Source organism: Corythoichthys intestinalis, chromosome 13 (assembly GCF_030265065.1).
Source record: "Corythoichthys intestinalis isolate RoL2023-P3 chromosome 13, ASM3026506v1, whole genome shotgun sequence".
In the NCBI taxonomy this organism is placed as follows: Eukaryota; Metazoa; Chordata; class Actinopteri; order Syngnathiformes; family Syngnathidae; genus Corythoichthys; species Corythoichthys intestinalis.
Genome location: NC_080407.1, coordinates 12630793 through 12650963, shown reverse-complemented (window position 1 = coordinate 12650963; position 20171 = coordinate 12630793). Strand labels below are relative to the sequence as shown.

Genomic DNA, 20171 nt, shown 5'->3' with positions numbered 1-20171 from the left:
TACAATGGAATGGTTCAAAAATAAACGTATCCAGGTGTTAGAATGGCCAAGTCAAAGTCCAGACCTGAATCCAATGGAGAATCTGTGGAAAGAGCTGAAGACTGCTGTTCACAAACACTCTCCATCCAACCTCACTGAGCTCGAGCTGTTTTGCAAGGAAGAATGGGCAAGAATGTCAGTCTCTTGATGTGCAAAACTGATAGAAACATACCCCAAGCGACTTGCAGCTGTAATTGGAGCAAAAGGTGGCGCAACAAAGTATTAACGCAAGGGGGCCGAATAATATTGCACGCCCCACTTTTCAGTTTTTTATTTGTTAAAAAAGTTTAAATTATCCAATAAATTTTGTTCCACTTCACGATTGTGTCCCACTTGTTGTTGATTCTTGACAAAAAATTAAAATTTTATATCTTTATGTTTGAAGCCTGAAATGTGGCGAAAGGTTGCAAGATTCAAGGGGGCCGAATACTTTTGCAAGGCACTGTATATATGCGAATTAATGTTAAGTAATGTATTATATACAGTGTTGTCACAGATTACTTAAAAAAGTCCTTTAATTACTGATTACTGACTACACCTTAAAAAAGTAATCTAGTTACTTTACTGATTACTTTATAATCAAAGTAAGTAAGTCACTTTAACAGTAACTTATCGGTTACTTTTTACCAATTTTTCTCCTTTTGCTGCTGAAAAATGTCATCACATGTAATTGAATTTTTCACAAAAGGCTTAATCTTTGAGTTAGCGGGGGTTAAATTAGTCGATGGAGTTGATTTCAACCACCACTGACTCACGCTAGCTTTGCCACACCGGAGCCCTGAAACTAACAAATAACTGACAAACTGCACGGAACTTGTTCAAATCAACTCCAACGACTAAATAAACCCCCGCTAACTCCAAGATAAAGACTAATGTCAAAAATTTTGAACTTCCCCTTTAAAATAAAGACCTAGCTTAGTACTTCACTTAGTAACGCGTTACTGACAACACTGATTATATAATGTATTATATATTATAACCTAACCTTAAGTATGGTAATATTTCAAACAAATACAATAAACAATAAACAAATACAGTACTTATGTACCGTATGTTGAATGTATATATACGTTTTGTGTCTTATCTTTCCATTCCAACAATAATTTACAGAAAAATATGGCATATTTTATAGATGGTTTGAATTGCGATTAATTACGAATAATTAATTTTTAAGCTGTAATTAACTCGATTAAAAATTTTATTGACAGCCCTATAAAAAACATTAAAAGCAGCTAATAGCTGAGGGGAGGGTGCATCAATAATCTATTTATAATCGAATCGCAGCCTCTAAGTCGTAATCGAATCGTTGGGTGCCACGAGATTCCCAACTCTACTAGCGAATGCATGCTAACCGTTTGTGAATGTCATTACTGTATTAGCAGCTAATCATCGCAGATTTGCATTGCCGCGAACATGTTTGTTACTGAGGACGAAGTTGTTTGTTTCATTTCTATTTTTAGTTTCATTCTTCTAGTTATGACTAGGGTTGTTCCGATCATGTTTTTTTGTTCCCGATCCGATCGTTTTAGTTTGAGTATCTGCCGATCCCAGTATTTCCCGATCCGATTGGTTTTTTTTTTTTTGCTCCCGATTCAATTCCAATCATTGCCGATAATTTTTCCCTTTCATATACATTTTGGCAATGCATTAAGAAAAAAATGAATAAAACTCGGACATATACATTCGACATACAGTACATGAGTACGGTATTTGTTTATTATGACAATAAATCCTCAAGATGGCATTTACATTATTAGCATTCTTTCCTTCAGAGGGATCCACGGATAGAAAGACTTGTAATTCTTAAAGGATAAATGTGACTTTGTATATTGTGACTAAATATTGCCATCTAGTGTATTTGTTGAGCTTTCAGTAAATGATACTGCAGCCATTCAACCCAAATGCATGATGGGAAGTGCAACCATGACTGTGCGTAGTGGCACCAATTGATATATCTTCTCTGCGTTGGGAAAGAACATAGGGTGAATCAATGATCAACTACTACCTTTCTTCCCCACATTGCCTCCCACGTTAATTTTGATTGCTGAGAGAGGGAATGTAAAGCTCTAGCCAAATAAAAAAAGCTCCAAAGGCTGTCAAAATTCTCTCTACTCATTATACGCCGTGTTTAGCTCTATATATTGGTAAAATGGCGCCTTTATAGATTGAACGTGACAATGCGTGAGTGGGTCGTGCAGCGCATGCGTTAATTATTTAACGTGAATAATTAAGAAAAAATAATTACCGCCGGTAACGCAATAAATTTGATAGCCCTACTTTAAGCCGAAACTACTCTGGATGAGTGTAAGACATTTTGTCTGTAACGTTATATACAATTAGAAAATGATTTAAATAGAAAAAAAAAAAAAAAAACAATTATATATATATATATATATATATATATATATATATATATATATATTAGGGCTGTCAAACGATTAAAATTTTTAATCGAGTTAATTATAGCTTAAAAATTAATTAATCGTAATTAATCGCAATTAATCGCAATTCAAACCATCTATAAAATATGCCATATTTTTCTGTGAATTATATATATATTCTGTAAAATAAATTGTTGGAATGGAAAGATAAGACACAAGATGGATATATACATTCAACATACGGTCCATAAGGACTGTAGTGGGCATTTCACTCTACTGTCATTTAAATCTGTCTATGCTGTCCTCACTCCGAAGCGTCTACTTTTTCCAAAGCTAGACAGCTAGTGAACGACGCCTTAATAATCAGACTTCTTCCTTTTTAATCTGATTTATTAATAAAATGGCCTCAAACCATTGTCCTCTTTAGACCGTCGTAAAACTACAAAAAAAAGTACACAAGCATTGCATTAGCAACAACGTTAGCTTAGCACGCTATACAGGTTCACTAAACATAAACAAAAAGCGTCTCATACAAAAAATATAACATTTCGCTTACTAACATAATATGTACATTCTTTACAACAACCATACTTACGGACAAATCTTGTCCAAGGATCATATAAGCACAACATTACAACGTAGGCGTCAGCCCGAGACGTCATGCAGCCATATTGAACTGGCAAGAAAACAATAAACCATGTCGCAAAGCGACCACAAGAGTTCGCTGTTAGACAGCACAAAAAGCCTTTCTGTAAAACTTACCAAAAGGCAGAATACTGTCTGAGCGGGACATGTGCGTTAATTGCGTCAAATATTTTAACGTGATTAATTAAAAAAATTAATTACCGCGCGTTAACTAATATATGTATATATATATATGTATATATATATATTAAAAAGGCATGTCCGATATTTTTTTGCTGATTCCGATACTTTGAAAATGACGTGATCGGACTCGATCGGGACATCTTTAGTTATGACGTTAGGATCAACGGCAAAATAACGTAAAAAAAAAATCATACCAATGTCCTGCATTGTCATTTGTGAGTTTAGCTGGCTGTTTTTCCCCTGAAACTGTTGAAGCAACACATCAAGCTCTCTGAGAAGTGGGATTAAACATTGAGGTCTAATAGAATGTGTTTCCTTTGTTTTGAATGACAGCAAAGTGATTAAGATGAATACTGGAGAGCGCTTTATTCTGACAGTAAGCAAAGGAGGTTTCCTGTACGCTTTATGAAGCTCAAAGCGTGTCTGATGGTGCGCTACGATACGGTTGCTATGACTCACCCCTTCCCGTGTTATTTTTTTTTCCCTACAACCTGACACACAAAAAAAACACATTTTCAGTGTTTAATTTCAATTTCTTTACCTCGCCCGGAGAAAAAAAATACCGCAGCAAATGAGGACCTGCGTGTTTTTTGCGCTTGCTTTTTCAAGTGTCGTTTGGAGACGGGGCTTCAGGGTCTCAGGCCATTAAACCTGGCAAATAAATTCGGGTGAATTCATTAAGGGGTGATGATTGTTGACAGTGCGCGCTGGTTGAGAACAGGCCTAGATAAGGAAGCGGCTCGGTAATTGGGCTTCCAGGAGCAGCGAGGCCTCGCCTTGAGTTGAAAAAAGCCGACGTGCTAGTATATCAAATGGATTTTGTGAAAGCGGCAACTACAAAATCAACTCGTATCGCAAAAAAAAATCATTGCGTATGCATTGAAAACAAATATGTAACACCCCTCCCGGGCACAAAATGAAGACCTAGTCAAAGCTAATCTCCCTCCCAAAAAAACGGACACCCCCATGCCTGTTACATATTCATTAAATCAAGTCATTCCGCATTGCATTGCATTACGCCAAGCGGAAATTGTTCCTTTTATCCATCAGGAGAATTGGGAATAAGCACACATCACCATAAAACAGCGCACTGCCTCCGAGCTGCGAAGGCAATGAAATTGATGGATAATCAGTGAATTGAATCGTAGCAAATATGATCTCTGGACATTAACTCTGCCATAGTATGCACACATTTTCTTTTCATTAGACTCCACACCGCTATTTTAATGAATTGCCCAGAGTAATGAGTGCTTTTAGGCGGCGGGTTTCGGCCGCTTGTTAATCATGAAAATGGCACAATAGCAATTAAAGCTCGTAACGCCGGCGATTACGGCCTTGAACTGGCCCGGGATTCGGCCTCAGAACCTGTAATTATCATGGCTTCCTGGAAAAGAGACGAGGGAGATGAAATCATTATATGTAAACACATCATCTCTTTCGGTGTCATTGACGATGTTAGAAGTCCAATCATGTCAGGTTATCCTTCTGCCGTCAATTGAAATGAGTTTGTCGCGTGCAGACCGTTCAACCAGATTGGACATCTATCGCTGCTGGCCAAAAGTATCGATCGATCGGGTCCGATCACGTCATTTTCAAAGTATCGGAATCGGCAAAACAATATCGGCCATGCCTTTTTTTAATATATATATATATATTTTTTAATTAAATCATTTTTTAATTGTATTTAACGTTACAAACATAATATGTTACACTCATCCAGAGTCTTTAGTTTAGGCTTAAGGTCAGGTTATCAAATTTATCCCGATAACGGCGATAATAAATTTTTAAAAAAATGTATCACGTTAAAATGTTTAACGCAATTAATGCATGCGCTGCACGACCCACCCACGCATTGTTGCGCTCAATCTATAATGGCACTGTTTTACCTATATAGAGAGATAAAAGGCAGTGTAAAATGAGTAGAGTGAATTTTGGCAGCCTTTAAAGCCTTTTTTTTTAATTGGCTAAAGCCTTACAATCCCTCTCCCTACGATTAGAAATATCATGGGAAGCAATGTGGGGAAGCTAGGTAGCAAATGATCTTTTTCTTAACACCTTATATTATTTCCCAATGCAGAGAAGATATATCAATTGGTAGCACTACGCACAGTCATGGTTCCACTTCCCATGATGCATTTGGGCATGGCTACAGTATAATTTACTGAAAGCTCAACAAATGCACTCGATGGCAATATTTAGTCACAATATACAAAGTGACAAGTCTTTCTATCCGTGGATCCCTCTCACAGAAAGAATGTTAATAATGTAAATGCCATCTTGAGGATTTATTGTCATAATAAACAAATACAGTACTTATGTACTACTGTATGTTGAATGTATATATTTGTCCGAGTTTTATTCATTTTTTTCTTAATGCATTGCCAAAATGTATATGATCGGGAAGAATTATCGGGAAGGATTGGAATTGAATCGGGAGCCAAAAAAAGCAATCGGATCGGGAAATATCGGGATCGGCAGATACTCAAACTAAAACGATCGGATCGGGAGCAAAAAAACATGATCGGAACAACCCTAATTGGCACCCCTGCAATTCATTCAGATAATGCTCAATTTCTGATACAAATGCTTTGGTATACTGGTGCACAATAATTATTGGTCTGATAATTATCGGTCCGATAATAGGAATTATGACGTCATCCCGATAAATCCAATAACATTTATAATAGGACTAGGGCTGCAGCTAACAATTATTTTAGTAGTCGATTAATCGATGAATTAGTTTGTCGAATAATCGAGTAATCTGTTAAGGAGCATGAAAAATTTAAATACCTGAGCTGACCCTCAAACGGTATAATGAAATAATTAAATAAGGATCTATGTACTACAAAAGAACAATTGGCTAACTTACATAGCAAAAGTCCACTAGCTTAAAACCTATAAAACTTTTTTTTTTTTTTTACAATGCTCTTAACAAATGGTTCAGACACATATTACCACAAAAAACGGCTAAACATACCCATAAACTAAATTACGAATGCATTAAAAAACAACATTAGCTCAAACAACAACTTAGCTTATGTTGGTCTTAACATGGAGCAGCTGGATTCAGCCATGTGAAATGAGGCAGACTAGAGGGCAGTGTATCCACTCAAATCAATAAAAGTGAATGCAAACACTTTCAAAATAAACCATTACAACGCCACTTTAATTAAACGAATACTCGAAGCAGCAAAATTTAATTCGAAACTTTTTTTTCTAATCGAATACTCGAGTTATACTCGAGTTAATCGATTAATCATTGCGGCACTAAATTAATAATTCACTGCATCTATTTTTTGTTATAGTAGTTTGGTTCAATCACTTACACATTGCGGTGTCTAGCGGTAGCATTGACAGTCGTGAATTCTTTCTGTAACGTTTCCGCCTCGGAAATATACAGTGGGGCAAATAAGTATTTAGTCAACCACTAATTCGGCAAGTTCTCCCACTTGAAAATATTAGAGAGACCTGTAATTGTCAACATGGTTAAACCTCAACCATGAGAGACAGAATGTGGAAAAAAAAACAGAAAATCACATTGTTTGATTTTTAAATAATTTATTTGCAAATCATGGTGGAAAATAAGTATTTGGTCAATACCAAAAGTTCATCTCAATACTTTGTTATGTACCCTTTGTTGGCAATGACGGAGGCCAAACATTTTCTGTAACTCTTCACAAGCTTTTCACACACTGTTGCTGGTATTTTGGCCCATTCCTCCATGCAGATATCCTATAGAGCAGTGATGTTTTGGGGCTGTCGTTGGGCAACACGGACTTTCAACTCCCTCTGCAGATTTTCTATGGGGTTGAGACCTGGAGACTGGCTAGGCCACTCCAGGACCTTGAAACGCTTCTTACGAAGCCACTCCTTTGTTGCCCTGGCTGTGTGTTTGGGCTCATTGTCATGCTGAAAGACCCAGCCACGTCTCATCTTCAATGCCCTTGCTGCTGGAAGGAGATTTTCACTCAAAATCTCTCGATACATGGCCCCATTCATTCTTTCCTTTACACAGATCAGTCGTCCTGGTCCCTTTGCAGAAAAACAGCCCCAAAGCATGATGTTTCAAACCCCCTTGCTTCACAGTGGGTATGGTGCAATTCAGTATTCTTTTTCCTCCAAACAAGAGAACCTGTGTTTCTACCAAAAAGTTCTATTTTGGTTTCATCTGACCCTAACACATTCTCCCAGTCCTCTTCTGGATCATCCAAATGCTCTCTAGCAAACCGCAGACGGGCCTGGACGTGTACTTTCTTCAGCAGGGGGACACGTCAGGCAGTGCAGGATTTGAGTCCCTGGCGGCGCATTGTGTTATTGATAGTAGCCTTCGTTACTGTGGTCCCAGCTCTCTGTAGGTCATTCACTAGGTCCCCCCGTGTGGTTCTGGGATTTTTGCTCCCCGTTGTTGTTATCATTTTGACGCCACGGGGTGAGGAGGGAGTTGAAAGTCCGTGTTGCCCAACGACAGTTTTCCCCACTGTATAGAAAAGTAAATTACATGCAATGACACTTTGAGTTTTGTGTAAAATGATAATGATTTTTTTTCTCTCTTTTGTGTTTTTTCATTGCAAGCAAAATAAATGAAGATAGTACTACCAAAGCATTTGTAATTGCAATCATTTTCTGGGAGAAATTGAGCATTATCTGACAGAATTGCAGGGGTGCCAATACTTTTGGCCAGAAGATTATCTTTGTTGTCGAGTCATGAGCATCAAGGTTAGCAGTGTCCGCCGGGAGCAGAATTCTGATGAGCTGGGCGCAAGTCTAATCTCCCCAATTTCATTGTTTTTCCAATTTGGCGGCTATTTTCAAGAAAGGCGTGCGTTGGGATTGAATGCGGCCCGAGTCATTCAGTCTGTTCCCCACGGGCATAACGTGAGCGCCAGTGACTTCGCCTTCATTTAACTGCTGCTCGGTCGGTCGTTCGGAGAGGATCCGATCGGACGTCTGTCGACGCGACAAGTAAAATCACATCGGAAAGTCACCGCGTGACCTTTTCCGTAAGCGTCCGTCACCTCCTCGGCTCGTTGCGTGGGCAACATTTGCATTGAGAGATGGCCACACTAGCTTTATAGATGCGATGAGTCAATTAAAGGCTTAATGACAAGTCCGGTGACCAACCTTTATCATTAGCTCCTTTTAAATATGCATGAGCATCCCCCAGTGGGGGTTATAATGGCCACATCTGAGCCCCCTCGCCCCCGCTCGGTTTGACAAACGCGCGCCATAACGCCCGGTAGAAGGGCCGTGACATTTTGGACCGGCGGTGATTGATGTGTTTTTGAAGAGAGGCGGCAGAACGCGTCAAAGCTTCTTTTGTGGGATCCGTGATAGCCAGTCTCATCATATACTGTCCAAAAGTAGAACATTCAAGTCAAGCCGGCACCGACTTCCATTTCGGCTAGCGTTAATATTAGCTCTAAATGTATTTCAAGCTTGAAAGATCGTCGGAGGAATGACTGTCAAATGTCAGACAGTTGAGTTTCCCCGACTTACATTTTCTATTTCCCGCCATTCTTCCTGTCAAGGTGACATTTGAAAAGCGCACGTCCGTCTACGCTCCATCAATCGTCCTTCCCTTCCCGGCTAAACAGAATGAATCCAAGAGGGCTGCGAGTGAGCGAACATATTTCAGTGCCATTGATGGCGATGGACGTCCCAGCCATTTGAATTGGCAGCAATCATTCAGTACAAATTTGAAACCCTACTTTGGAGCCCCGATAACTATGAATTTCTCACTATTTTTAACTTGTATATAAATATGTGTCTTAGAATTTGAATATGATGATGTTTTTGTCCAGAGGAGTGCATTTTCACAAAGATGTTTATTTTTGAAAAGCTCACAGAGAAGACATTTACACATATTCTTTTGCCTATGTTTTAGAGTGTCTTATGCTGCGGGCATTTTTACATGTTATTGAGATAACCTGGTGCAGAATATCAGATAAACAAACAAAAAAAAAAAAACAAAGAACTTGTAAAACCCAGTCCAGATTAGCAGCGGGTACAGTATATAATCAGATCGCTTCATGTGGCTGGCAGCTATTTTTGTCCGATGGGCGGTCAGGGCATCAAAACACGGAATCGAAATTTTTAAATTCGAAACATCGAAAACATGATATGGAATGAACAAATAGCATACTGGTATTTTTTTATTTGAAAACGAGAAATGAAATCACAACTCGTTATGTTTTCCGATTTTGGATTATAAAACAGATATGGAATGAACGAATGATACATGGAAACTAGGGTTGTTCCGATCATGTTTTTTTGCTCCCGATCCGATCCCGATCGTTTTAGTTTGAGTATCTGCAGATCCCGATATTTCCCGATCCGACTGCTTTTTTTTTTTTTTTGCTCCCGATTCAATTCCAATCATTCCCGATAATTTTTTCCCGATCATACACATTTTGGCAATGCATTAAGAAAAAAATGAATAAAACTCGGACGAATATATACATTCAACATACAGTACATAAGTACTGTATTTGTTTATTATGACAATAAATCCTCAAGATGGCATTTACATGATTAACATTCTTTCTGTGAGAGGGATCCACGGATAGAAAGACTTGTAATTCTTAAAGGATAAATGTGACTTTGTATATTGTGACTAAATATTGCCATCTAGTGTATTTGTTGAGCTTTCAGTAAATGATACTGTAGCCATTTAACTGTTCTGCCCAAATGCATGATGGGAAGGGCAACCATGACTGTGCGTAGTGGCACCAATTGATATATCTTCTCTGCGTTGGGAAATAACATAGGATGTTAATGAGAAGATCAACCACTACCGTTCTTCCCCACATTGCTTCCTTGTTGAGAGAGGGAGTTTAAGGCTTTAGCCAATTAAAAAGATGCTCCAAAGACTGCCAAAATTCCCTCTACTCATTTTAAGCTGCCTGTTAGCTCTATATATAGGTAAAACGGTGCCATTATAGGTTGAACGCGACAAAGCGGGAGTGGGTCATGCAGCGCTTGTGTTAATTGCATTAAATATTTTAACGTGATTAATTTTTAAAAAATTAATTACCGCCGTTAACGCGGTAAATTTGATAGCCCTACTTTAAGCCAAAACTAAAGACTCTGGATGAATGTAAGACATTTTGTCTGTAACGTTAAATACAATTAGAAAACGATTTAATTTAAAAATATATATATATATTTAAAATATATATATATATTAAAAAAAAGGCATATCCGATATTTTTTTGCCGATTCCGATACTTTGAAAATGACGTGATCGGACCCGATCGATCGGGACATCTTTATTTCCAACAAAAAAAAAGTCGCTTCAATCAAAAAAAAAATGTGTTTGAATGCAAAAATAAATTTGAAATTCGAAAAACTAAATACTATACTAAAAACTATTTTTCTTTGATCAATGTTTATTTATTTATTTATTTTGATTGAAGTCAAGTTTTTTGTTGATTGATGCAACTTTGTGATTGAAGTAATGTTGATTTGTGCCTGGGCCACATTTTGGCTAGGACATTTTTGTCTTTATTATTCAATCAAAAATTAAGTTGCTTCAGAAAAAGATTTTCAAAAAGAAAAATCACTTCAATCAAAAAAAAAGAAAAATTTCAATCATAGAAAAAAAGTTGAATATGAAAAAATATTTGAGATTGAAAAATTTGCATTTGAACACTTAATTTTTCATTGAAAAAGTTTTTTTGATTGAAGCAATCCTTTTTGCTGTTGGGCCATATTATGATTAGGACATTTGTGTCTAAATCATTCAATCAAAAAAAAAAATATATTTTCAATCAAAGAAAAAAATCATTTTATGTTCTCTCTCTCTCTCTATTTATATATATATAGTTTTTTTTTTTTTTTTTTTTTAATGCAAAGCAAATGACCGTCTAAGGTGCTTGAAAAATAATTTCGGCCCATTATAAAAATGTTTTTTTTGTTCATTTCATTCATTTTTGTTAGAGTTTTATTGCTTTACAATTTATATATATATATAGGAAAGTCAATTACATGCAATGACAATTTTCGGCCACCGGGGGGAGCCTGCCCCCCCCCCCCCCCCCCCCCCTAAAAATCCGCATAAAATTGTCAGGTGTCATCATTTTATATTACAAAAGAGGAGAAGAAAAACCGTGTCAGGGAAGCTCACTCTGCATAGATGTTGATGGTTTCAATGTATATATGTACATAGAACTCATATACTCTTTCTCTCAACAGGTATTCAAAGGTGGATCACTTGGAGTCAAAAGTCCACAGCGATGTGGAGGGACCCTCATCAGGTCGCCGCCCCTCTATCAGCGTCCACCCGTCCATTATTCCCACATCAGGAGTCTGAAAATGTGGGCTACGCTCGGCTCGACGCTGCCTCCTTTTATTGCTCCCAGCTGACTGGCTGCTTTATGGAGGGTGACACTGGGTGGGCCAGTTCAATTTGGCGTCCCATCCCCTCCAAGCTATGGATATTTGCTCTTTCCTACTGCACTTCTAATGACATGAAAAATGGTCACATTTGTTTCTTTTGCATGCCAAGAGCAAGAAAAGAGCTCATCATGTACTTCCTAAATTGAAATACGATAACACACTAAAGGGCTGTCCAGATGTTTCAACTGACAGTATTTATTTTAAAGTTGTTGAGAACATATAGCTTGTGTTTTCCTGAATAAAACTAAAGAAAACAACATAAATGCCTTGCATGTTTCTTGGTATTCAGTGTTAGAGTCACCATGAGGAAGACAAGATTGTATGGGCAAATGAAATCAAGAAAAATATTGGGGAAAGAGAAGCCGTCAACACGACGAAATAATGCTATGTTGTAGGTAGATGAATGATTGAATGTATGAACAAATGAAGTCTGGAAAAATATTGGTGAAAGAGTAAGAAGACGTCAACACGACGCAATAGTGCCCTTTTGCAGCGAAATGGTCGGATGGGAAAATAGTGATGGACATATACATAAAAATTTTCGCGAAACCCCATCTCTCATGGCCGAATGGTTAAAAACATTGACTCCCACCCAAGTAACCCGGGTTCGATTCCGACATAGCTCTGCATCGGTCAAGATAAATGCAGGCACTGAATAACTGCTAATGAATTCAGGATTCGAACCCGGGTACTCCATTAACGTATTAATGTCTTTAACCATTAGACCACGGATTGTCTATTCACATCCGTGTCAAAAGTCATACTTATCCAATATTACAACACATACCCATACGTCAGAAGAGAAATAAGTCTAATACACTAGATTACATCTGCGACGTCATCTTGACCATAGTCTAGTGGCAAATGAAATGACCTCGTATGTAGGAGAGTCGGGCTCGATTCCAACGAGATTTTCGCTTTACCTTTCTCAGCCATTTTCACTCGATGTCGTCTTCAAATTCCATTTTCCCCCCCTAAATTTCATTTTAACGATGACGTCATTGCCGGAAACCTATTTAAACTGCAGGAAATTCAGCAATCGTTCTTTTCAAACCTGTTGCCAGTCCTGTCGCCACCCGATTGCTGCGCGCCACACTTAACAACGAAGTAAGTCATCGAAATTCTTTAACCTCCCGACTGCAACTTTTTTTACTTCAATTTGACACTAATTCACGTTTTGAGCGTGCTAAAAGCTCGCCAGCGTGTCTTTTAAAAATGTTTGTTAACAGGACGGAGGCCGTCGACGTCGAACCAGCAAGCGCGTGCTAAAGTTTCATTCGACGACCACAAACAAATGCAAGCGTTTAACTGAATGAGGTACCCATTTAAATACATCAAATCTGTTCTGTGCGTGAATTACATGCACTTTCTCATAACAGGATTGACGCCAACATTCCTGAGCGCCGTTTGACAGGAGGTAAGCTGCGGCAAAAAAAAACGATCACCATTAAAACTAATCAAATATTGTCTGCAGGTTCTCATCTTAAAGTGAATGGGCAAATTGATTTTAAACGATCGAATGAACTTACCAATTCTTACGTTTTCTGTTGCAGGCCACTGTCAAGCTGTCCGCTTCTGATCACAGGTGAGACAAACAAACACCAACCCGTGTAAATCTCATTTTGTCTTTTAATTTGTTTCAGCACGTGTCGAAGAGCTACAATGTCCAAGGTAAGGACGCTTGAAATTTACAACGGCCATTTCTAAATGTTTTTTTTTTTTCTTCCCTTGTTTGCAGCCATGAGAACGACGTCCACTGGGTTTGAGCACGCTGCAAAACAAAATGGCTGACGTGAACATTTTTAAACATTGACTTGAACATTTTTTTTTTTTTTTTTTCAGGCCACCCAAAGCTGCATTCAAGAGAGCAGGTACCTTCCCCTCATTTGCATAGCGCTCACCTGCTTCTTATTTTGTGTGCAGGCTTACCAAATCCTCCACCTGTGAGACAAACGAGTTCCACATTAACTAACCTCAATGTTAAAAAATTCTGAAATTGAAATATGTCTGACCGTTCCCACTCTCTTCTCAGAACTCATGTCCTGGCCGGAGTGGAAAAAGACAGAGTTGCTCGTCGACGTCCTTCAAGCCCAAAAGCTAAAAAAAAAAAATGGCAATAAAAATCTTTGGCAAAACTATTTTAAAGCTTGCAGACTATTTGCTTACACTTCATGTTTACTCATTTCAGGTACTCATCCAGATGTGTGGAGATTTTCAGTTACCGCCTTGATTTAACCTGTTGCGGATCGAGAAATTGACGCCATCGAGGTCACGTGAGTTCAATCACTCGTCAAACACATCTGCACATAATGAACTCCACTCACCATGGTCTTCGTTTTTAGGTCCACACAACTTCATGACCTGATCCAGAAGCCTTTTGAAGAAGGATACGCGTAAGTTTTCACATAATTAAAGGTTGTTGACCTCACAATCCACATAACTTTATTCTTCCACAGGCACTGTTGATGTTTCAGTCATGCAAACATGGTCTTCCTCACAAGTGAGTTTCATATCAGCTGAATACTTCATTTGCTGCACACCAAATTCACTTAATTTTTGACTTACCTTTTTTTTTTTTTGTCTTTAGGGTCCACACGCTGGTCTGTGATCCTCCCATTGGCCGACGAGTAAGAGTTGCAGTTTTCCTTGTGTGCTTGTCTGAAATGCAAAAATAAAAGATTAAAAAAAGAACATCTCATCTCAACTCTTATTCTTCAAACACATCACAAAAAACAATTATAAAACATTTAAATGTCTTGTTGTATGAACTTTTTTTTAATCTTTTTTTTTTTTTTTGGTCTGAATGGGAGGTGTGGCTATGCAAATGACCTAGCATGGGGCAAGTTGATTGGTGGTTTTATGGAAAAGTGGGTGGGGTTGCTCAAATAGAATATTATGATTGGGTGAAGATTTCTAAATCAAGAAGCAGGCTGCATTCTGATTGGTTCTCGGTTGGTGGGCGGGCTACATTCAAATTAACTTGGGTGGGCGTGTTTTTGTCCCAAAATCGCTTTTTTGGAACCAAAAATGGGCATGGTTATGAAAGCTAGTCACTTCTGATTGGTTAATTTTGAGGGCGGAGCTAAGACTCTTCTCTGATTGGTTCTTGTGGTTTGGGCGGAGCTAAGATATTCCGTGGGTGTGGCTATACAAAAATTCTAAGCGCGCTGATTGGATGACAAATTTCTGACAGCTCGGGTTGCCGGGCAGATTTTGGGCCTCTCCGAGGCCAGTTTTTCTCAGCATTCTGAGAGCTCCGCTTTCCATGCATTTTAGACCCAAAAAAGACTCATTTTCAAAAACAAAACCTATTTTTTAACTTAGTGGGGACGCATTTAGCAAGAAAAGACAAAGACTCCAATTAAAGTTGAACAATATATTGTACAAAAACAGCAGCTTCTTTGACAATTTCACAACATTTGACGTGCCGTGCATGACTAAAACAGCAGTCGACGCCAATGTTGCGTTGCTGGAGGAGGTGTGTGACATCACATACCAAGCGAATGCACGCACATTTGTCCAAAATCTCTCCGATCCTGTCCTGAAAACCAAAAGAAGAGCAGTCAGTGATGTTCTTAGCATCTGAGTCACATGACAGAAAACAACTTAGCTTGCCAGACAATAGTAAGTAAGAGTTTATACATTTGCTCATTTAATGACAAGACCTTTGGTGCACACCTGGGGGGTTTGATGGAGTCAAACTGACAACACATGAATTTTCCTGACAATTTAAAAAATAATAATAAACAATCAATAGGTACCTAATATTTTGACCAATTGGGTCATGTCATTAGTTACACTTGGGGGGGCACTCTCATAGCCACACATGACATTATCTGCAATGCTGAAATAAAACTAAGGGTTTTCCTTATATTTTGGACTATTGGGGGTTTAATTGGGGGGGGGGGGCAAACTGACAACACATCAATTTTCCATCCACATTATGATAGGCTGCACACCTAATAAAAAAAAATAACAATCACTATGTAACTAATATTTTGACCAATTTGGTCATGACATTAGTTACACTTGGGGGGGGGGGGGGGGTACTCTCATAGCCACACATGACATTATCTGCAAAGCTGAAACAAAACTAAGGGGTTACCTAATATTTTGGACAATTGGTAACAATCATGTCACACTTGGGGCGGTTGGGGGGGGGGGGCAAACTGACAATACATTAATTTTTCATCCACATTATGATAGGCAGCACACCTAATTTAAAAAAATCAATATGTAACTAATATTTTCACCAATTTGGTCATGACACTTGGAGGGGGGGCACTCTCATAGCCACACATTATCTGCAAAGCTGAAACAAAACTAAGAGTTTACCTAATATTTTGGACAATTAGAACATACAGTACTGTGCAAAAGTTTTAGGCAGGTGTGAAAAAATGCTGTAAACTAAGAATGCTTTCAAAAATGGAAGTGTTAATAGTTTATTTCCATCAATTAACAAAATGCAGTGAATGAACATAACAGAAGCATTTTGTAAATTGATAAAAATAAACAATCATTGTTTATATTTTTGAAAGCATTCTTAGTTTACATCATTTTTTCACACCTGCCTAAAACTTTTGCACAGTACTGTATGTAACACTTGGCAATCTGCCAACACATTAATAGCCTGCACACATAAGTCAAAATAATATCAATCACTATGTACACTTGGGTATCACACAATTTTGTCTCCCACTTATATACACTAGATATGTATGGCTGGACCATCCATGACACCTGTCTCCTGAAGCCAACTGACTATGTACACTTGGATAAGACTGAACTCATTTGTACATAAAATTTTGACCATTTCAAAAAGTACACATGAGGCTCAAAGTGGGCAATCGGGACACAAAGCTATCTTCCTTGCATAAAATTTTGCACTCCAATAACATATTTAAGCTTGAAAATGCATGAAATGTAGAGAATGTTGTCTGGTGGGCGGAGCTAAGCAAGCACCTTAGCATTTTGTAAAATAAAGTTGCCCAATTTTCAGGCGTCAAATGCATGGCAAGTGACTTAAGAGTGTGGGAAAGCAGTTTGGCCTTTAATCCGAGCAATTCCTGTCATTTCATGCATTTTCCAAGTCGCCACTCTCGCCGTCAGCATGAGCTGAGCCAAACTTCGACTCAAACCCTTACAATCCCTTTGCCTTCCAAGCCATGCCCTGAGAGGACTGTGGTAGCCACGCCCACTCGACCGCCTTCAATGTCATTTCGTGTATAACTCCGCCCAGTTGCACACAAAAAAAAAGCAACAAACACGCCCACTCGGCAGCAAAGTCCAACCCATTTGCAAAAACACGTGGATATTAACTTGTTTTCAAGCATTTCATCCCATCGTCTTTTCTTCAACGCTCGTCCTCATTGTGTGATCTTTAAAACATTTCAAGGTAAATATCAATAAAGATCCTTCAAAATAGGTCTTGCCAAGTTATGGAAAACAACTTGACAAATTTTATGGAAGCATAGTTTGGATTACCGAATAAACCATGCTTCGATCGGATCTAAACAACTGAGGAACACGTTCAAGAGACGACAATGGGTCTTTTTTTCAGCAGAAATATACATTTAAACGCTCATGGAGTAGAAAACTGCAGCAATTCTTACCTTTTGTTGTGCAGGTTGACCGACGACGTGGGAAATAACTCCTTGCTTTTAGACATCCGCCCTCGGAATCCACCAAAAAGGACTTACGTGACGTTCACGTAACGTTATTGTTTCAGATCTTGTGTAAAAGCACGCAAAAAGAACGCGTACAAACGCCAAACAAAACTGATTACACTACACGCCAAACAAAACTGTGTAGCGTTTCCTCTTCCGGTCTGTTTTACTTCCGGGTCGCAAACTTTCTTAATGTGTCAAACGTATTATCTAGGTTAAAGGTAGTAGTACAAAAACAAAAGCATCGCTGATATTAACTAACGTTCTGAGAATGTATGGGAAGTGCAACGTGCATGCAATGTGTATTGTGACGAAAAAACAGTTGCAGTTCCATATTATTCCCACTGGAGGGCGGCATTGCAACATGTATTGTGCTGAAGTGCCGTTACTCACTAAATAACCAGTTGCTGTTCAACGTGCATGCAATGTGTAATGTGCCGAATAACTAGTTGCAGTTCCACATCATCAACACAGGAGGGCAGCATTTCAACATGTATTGTGCCGAAGTGCAGTTAGTTACTCACAAAATAACAAGTAGCTGTTCAGCTAAATCCCCACAGGAATGCAGCTTTGAGACAAATATCTTATTTTTTTTTATGTTAATATTTCAATTTTTCTATATTTCACTACTTTTTCTTTTCTTTTTTAACAATTTTCTTCAATTTTGTTGTACAATTGTGCAATGACAATCAATAAAGTGCATTTTCTGTTAGTTCCAATTCCAAATTTCATCCACAGGAGGGCAGCATTGCAGCATGTCTTGTGCTGAAGTGCAGTTAGTTACTCACTAAATAACCAGTTGCTGTTCAACCAAATCCATAAATTTATTTTTTTTAAAACAATTTTCTTCAATTTTGTTGTACAATTGTGCAATGACAATCAATGAAGTGAAATTTCTCCGTGAATAACCAGTTCCAATTCCAAATCTTATCCACAGGAGGGCAGCATTGCAACATGTATTGTGCTGAAGTGCAGTTAGTTACTCACTAAATAACCAGTTGCTGTTCAACTAAATCCCCACAGGAATGAAGCTTTCAGACAAATATCGCGCAATCTTGTTTTTATGTAAATATTTAAATGTTTCTATATTTTAACTTTTTTTTTTTTTTTTTTTTTTCCAGCATGTCTTGTGCCGAAGTGCAATTCCTCACCATATAACCAGTTGCAGATACAGCAAATCCCCACAGGAAGGCAGCTTGGAAACATTTTTTATTTTTTTTTTTTTGGGTAAACACTTCCAAGATTTCTGTATTATACTTCTTTGCATGATCTTACTATTTGCACTATTAAAAGCACTTCAAGTTTCGTTGCACAATTGTTGCAATGACATGCCCAGAAGATGATAGCCAATGAGAGTGTGGGGGTGAGGGCGCTGAGCGTTTTTTTCCCCCCCACTTCTTAAATTGAGTTTCAGGGTTCAAATCACATACAACTAATTATTCTAAAATTATTCACAAAAATAATAGTAAAAACATTTGTGACCATATTACTTATGAGTGGGTTACACTTACTGCATACATCATTTTGCTTTGTTTACAAGCATTGCACGCAAAGTGATCATTTGACCCATTCTCTTTCCCTTAACGCTTTTAACATAACTATTTAAAAAAAAAAAAAAAAAAAAGGCATTTGGATCGGATCGAGACATCTAAGGAACACGCCAAAAACAAGAAAATGGGTGTTTTTAAGCTGATACATAGATTTAAACGTGCATGAAGTAGAAAAGTGAGCATTTCTTACCTTTGTCGCAACTTTTGATTCGCCGCATATGTAATCCACCAAAATTACGTCTTGAGCGCTAACGTGACGTCACTAGACCTTGAGTTAAATCGCACAAAAGACTGACGGATATTAGATTTCCGGTTTTCCTTTCACTTTTTGGGTCGTAAATCTTCTTCAAAACAGATAAAGTATCATCGTGTGTCACGAAAGGCACACCCATAATTTGACCAAAAAAAAAAAAAAAAAAAAATGGTTGATATGACGCTCCCAAAACGGAAACTGGCCGTAAATTTTGAGTAGAGCGCTTGTGACAGCGCGCATGCGCAGATGCTGCCTTACTCATTACGTCATACCCTACGTGTTCCTAATATTTGGGCAAATTTTTATTTTAAATCATTCGAGAGACTTGGGTACCAAACTGTAAATATTGTCCGTCCTCACATATTGTCATACGTCAACATAACTCAGACAATATATTTCGCCACAAGAGGGCGACGGTGACACGTAAATCTTTTATTAAGATTTTTTTTTTTTTTCTTGGGCAAAAAAAGGAACTTTGTAAAAGAACATTGAACTGCAACATTCTTTTAAATGGGGAAAGATTTACGTTGCAACGTTTCCCTCCTGTGGCGAGCTGGAGTAACTACAACAATCTGGTGCAAAACAATCGACGGTGCAAAGAAGGAAAACATATTTATTTCATTTCTCGTTTTCAAATCCAAAATCGAAAAACGGATGACTTGTTTTTCGGACGTAGTTACTTCAGATGGCCACAAGAGGGCGACAATGACACGTAAATCTCCTGTTGTCTTTTTTTCTCCCTCACTGTTTATCAATACTATTTTAAGGATTTGGACAAAATAATGGAAACACCTTCAAAATACAAACAAAAACTAATTTAATATGGCGTATGTCCGCCTTTTGTGGCAATTACAGCCCGTTCAATGATTATGCCAAAATGTTAGGTGTTTCCATCATTTTGTCCAACCCCTTGAAATCACACACCCGGAAATAAACAACACTCAATCAAGTATTGCATTATTATGAGGGCAAAAATCGACACTTTTTTCTGAGATATTTGGACAATCGAATGTATGACATGAAATGTGTTACAGCAGCTGATAATAACGCATCACGT

At 38.1% G+C, this 20171-nt stretch overlaps 4 long non-coding RNA genes across 4 annotated transcripts in view; 3 read left to right on the top strand and 1 right to left on the bottom strand.

The window, feature by feature from the left end:
• Positions 1 to 11897, top strand: part of LOC130927650 (uncharacterized) — an 80032-nt gene extending 68135 nt beyond the window's left edge. Inside the window, exon 3 of the long non-coding RNA XR_009066476.1 lies at positions 11442 to 11897. This is a non-coding gene — a long non-coding RNA (uncharacterized LOC130927650). The remainder of the gene's footprint in view (positions 1 to 11441) is intronic.
• On the bottom strand, positions 11305 to 17443 carry LOC130927648 (uncharacterized). Its single transcript, XR_009066474.1, has 8 exons — positions 17258 to 17443; positions 15142 to 15186; positions 14211 to 14303; positions 13970 to 14019; positions 13812 to 13881; positions 13658 to 13742; positions 13547 to 13586; positions 11305 to 13416 (listed from the first exon to the last, which is right to left on the bottom strand). It is a non-coding gene; the product is annotated as an uncharacterized LOC130927648 (long non-coding RNA).
• On the top strand, positions 13023 to 13760 carry LOC130927647 (uncharacterized). The gene is made up of 6 exons (XR_009066473.1): positions 13023 to 13062; positions 13199 to 13230; positions 13289 to 13316; positions 13384 to 13405; positions 13488 to 13516; positions 13678 to 13760. It is a non-coding gene; the product is annotated as an uncharacterized LOC130927647 (long non-coding RNA).
• On the top strand, positions 13808 to 14336 carry LOC130927649 (uncharacterized). The gene is made up of 4 exons (XR_009066475.1): positions 13808 to 13918; positions 13988 to 14038; positions 14102 to 14145; positions 14233 to 14336. It is a non-coding gene; the product is annotated as an uncharacterized LOC130927649 (long non-coding RNA).
• Positions 17444 to 20171: the final 2728 nt, after the last annotated feature.